Source organism: Paroedura picta, chromosome 3 (assembly GCF_049243985.1).
Source record: "Paroedura picta isolate Pp20150507F chromosome 3, Ppicta_v3.0, whole genome shotgun sequence".
NCBI lineage: Eukaryota > Metazoa > Chordata > Lepidosauria > Squamata > Gekkonidae > Paroedura > Paroedura picta.
This window is the reverse complement of record NC_135371.1, coordinates 42,775,831-42,779,903: the sequence shown is the minus strand read 5'-3', so window position 1 is coordinate 42,779,903 and position 4,073 is coordinate 42,775,831.

The following is a 4,073-nucleotide window of genomic DNA, read 5'->3' as shown; positions in this document are numbered from 1 at the left end:
CCAAGGTCGGTAAAATGAGTACCCAGCTTGCTGGGGGGTAAATGGTAATGACTGGGGAAGGCACTGGCAAACCACCCCGTATTGAGTCTGCCATGAAAACGCTAGAGGGCGTCACCCCAAGGGTCAGACATGACTCGGTGCTTGCACAGGGGATACCTTTACCTTTTACCTTTAAGCCTTACTTAAAATGGGTAATTTGATTGTTGCCATCTTTTTATACTTTTATCATCAGCATATCCATTTTTATTTGATGCATGCAAATAATCATAATCAAATGTACTTGTTGGCTTTTTTTACTGTATTAATATACCTGATCCTGGTGGATTAGGTTCAGCTGATGAGTCCTTGGTTTAGCATTATTACCAGGTCTAATCAATGATGTACCTGAACTATCTCTAATAAGTATTAGTTTAGTGTACACGCTGTCCAGCCACCTCATACCTTAACCAAGCGACATTACTGAGCGTATGAAATACTTCCCCTGGGCGTAGCCACAATGCTGAAGAGTATCCTGATCTAACTCTTCCCAATAAGTGTCCCAGTTTATAGAAAACTAGCTTCAAAGCCTGCTCCTAAGAACGGGCCTTAAAAAGGTCCCCTCCCCTGGCTCAGCAGTTTAAGGTTGCGTTGGGTGGCAGCTCACAGCCAGATCAAGTAGGGCAGGTGGGAGCTGGGTAGCTCATTAGCAGGGCCGGGACAGAGCTCCTTAGCAGTCCTTAATAAGCAGTCAGCAGGCCCAGAGACCCTCCTCAGCAGGCCCAGCCTAGCAGGCTAAGAGGCCCTTGTTAGGAGGCCCTCCACCACAATCCTTTGCCCAGGGCCTCTCCCCTTACCTGCTGCTGGCTCCAGGCACTGAGGCGTCTGAGAGCAAAGAAGCTAGAGTCCAGGGACGGAGGGCAGGAGCTGCAGGATCAGGGCCAATCAGGGGGAAGCTGGCTGCACCCTGATTGGCCCTATTCCCACTTAGACAGCTGGACACGTCCCACCCCCTAGGCTGTTTCATATATAGAGGAACAACAATGGATAAGGATGGGTCCAAACCTGCACCCATCAGCACCTATTCAAAAACATAGGCACATGTTCAGTACCCAGCAAATTAAACCATACCGACAGTACTTGACCTGAACAAGCATCAGCAAGAGGCCAATTATGCTATGCTCTAGCATAACTCAAATTCTCTTGAGAGCATTTCTATGATTAAGAACCTTCTAGATTTGTATAGTGCAGACCATCAAACTCATATTAACTGAAGCAGGGCTCAAGAGAATTCAGTTTCCAGAAGGCGATCATAAAAATATTGGTACATCAGTTCTAGTAAACTGTTTAACACAGTGTCCAACCAATTGCCTTAGAGGGCCCATTGAACAGGTTCTAAGGGCCCAAGGCCCTCACAACCTGCTGCCTCCCAGCACCGATATTCAGAGGTTTCCTGTCTCTGTATGAAGGCTCCCTTCAATCCCTACGGCTAACCCTGCTTAGTTTCCAAGATCTGATGAGACTGGGGACAGCTTGGCCCATCCAGATAGAGCAACATTCATTACTGTACACTTACAGATTGGCCGTTACACAGCTCAACTGAATTCCAAGCCATTATAAACAAATTAAATAGCATTCATCCCAATACCAATTCTTGTGGGGCCCCACTACTCATTTTCCTCAATTGAGAGCTGTCCAGTTATTCCTACTTTGTTTCTTTCAATTCAATCAATTTTCAATTCATAAGAGGACATATTCTCTTATCGCATGATTACTAAGTTTACTCAGAGCTTTTGGTAAGGTACCTTGTCAAAAGCCTTTTGGAAGTATAAGGTGTCTAACAATCCTGTGGATAAGAATTAACTGGTAACATGCTCGAAGAATTCCAAAACATTAGTGAGGCAAGACTCTTCTCTATAGAAGCCATGCTTATTTCCCCTCATTAGGCATTGTTCCTTGATGTGTTAATAAGTTTCTAGATATGAGTTTAGCTAGGCTGTAGTTCCCTGGATCTCCTCTGGGCATCTTTTTAAAAATTGGGATAACATTTGCTACTTGCTGGTTATCTAATAGAAAGGCCAATTTTAACTACAAGTTACACATGCTTGTTTTACACCAAGTCTTGAGCCACACTCAGAACTAAGTCTGATTACAAAGGTTCCTTTGAGACTGAATGCAAAGCAGATCTGCCATTTCCCTCTCCGCTAACATCTCTTCTGGATGCCCATGTTTTGTGCAGATCTAACTAGGGTCATATATTCTGACAGGAGTAACTTGAAGGTAGCTTTAAGATGGATCAGAATATACAGAAATGCTTGGCAATTCTTATAACCTGTGATAATTAGGTGGGCCTCAACAATTCAATAGTGCTGCTGATGAGGGGGTCTGGACATGATTAATAGTATGCTTTTAAACCACTAGTCATGATGTTTTTAACATATTAGGAACATTAGGTCTGCGAGATATTCTCTTAACAGCCAGCATTTGGTAATAAATAGTTCCAGCAACTCTACCATAGCATAGCTAAATCCTTCCAAAATAAGCAAGAAATTTATTTTGCAAAATGTTTAACAATGCATGTTTTTCCTGGTATGGAAACAGCTATATGCCCTATTAAGTCACTCAATTTGTGACACTGAACAATTTTTCAATATGTAGCTGGCACAATCTACAGTAGGGATTCCCAGGCAGGGGTCTGTGGGAGTTGCAGACGGGCATGGTATGGGGGTCTGAGCTGTCTTCTCAGCTCCTACTTTTCTTTTCAGTCTTCGTGAGGCAGAGCTGGGGCTCCTTGAAGTCTGAAAACTTTCAGTAGCTCTGCCACAGTCAAAATGTTTAAAAAGGCTGATCTACAGTGATAACAACTGATACAGAAACTACCAAGAGCATAGTCACGCTGTTTTGTTGATAGTATTAGAAGCAGAAGAGTTGGTTCTTTTATGCCACTTTTCTCTACCCGAAGGAGTCTCAAAGTGGCTTACATTCGCCTTCCCTTTCCTCTGCCCACAACAGACATCCTGTGAGGTAGGTGAGGCTGAGAGAGCCCTGATATCACTGCTCGGTCAGAACAGTTTTATCAGTGCTGTGCTGAGCCCAAGCTCACCCAGCTGGCTGCATGTGGGGGAGTGCAGAACCGGCATACCAGATTGGACGTCCGCACTCCTAACCTCTGTAACCAAACTGGCTCTCAGGAAAAAGTTGCCAAGTTTTTCCATTCCAGAAAATCTATATTAAAGAACAGAAAGATAGAAGGAAAAAGAGAAAGGAAGAGTTTTAACTATCTACCAGAATGACCATCACAACCCAGATGGAGATTTTCCTACAAAAGTCAGACATCTTGTATTAGATTCCTCTTTAGCGGCAAAGCAATTGTTAGTCCATGTAATAAGAGGAACATTAGTGAGTCATAATGTACTTAGATTGGAAAACATAGCTGTGTACCCACCCACCCAGGGACATATCACCCAATACATGTTTAACAAACTGTAAAAGTACATATTAAAACTTAATTCACTTTCATCCATTCAGGAAACCCAACAGTTTCACAAGAGACTATGGTATTTATACCTACCCTAGTTCTCCTAGTCTGTTGATGATTATACAATTGTGGTCCCTCAGATGCAAATAAATACAAATAAAATAAATAACGGGATACTAATTAGAATCAGCTTGTTAAAACTGGCAAAGGACCAAAAACAGGAGCTACACTTAGAGGAGTCAGAAAATAGAAACAGGGAGCAAGTAGTTTTGTTCTTGTTAAGTTTATTGGCATGTTTCTTTACAGAAGAGCTCTGCCTACGTACTAGAATGTAGACCTCTGGAAAAGAGTAGAAGTACTCCATTTAAGAAAGCTACAAATGCAAGAACAAAGAAGAGGGCAGGAACAAAGTTGCCAAGTTTTTCCATTCCAGAAAATCTATATTAAAGGACAGTAAGATAGAAGGAAAAAGAGAAAGGAAGAGTTTTAGCTATCTAGCCAGAATGACCATCACAACCCAGATGGAGCTTTTCCTACAAAAGTCAGACATCTTGTATTAGATTCCTCTTTAGCTGCAAGGCTAATCATGAAAGGGTTAAAAGGCAAACACACACAATGA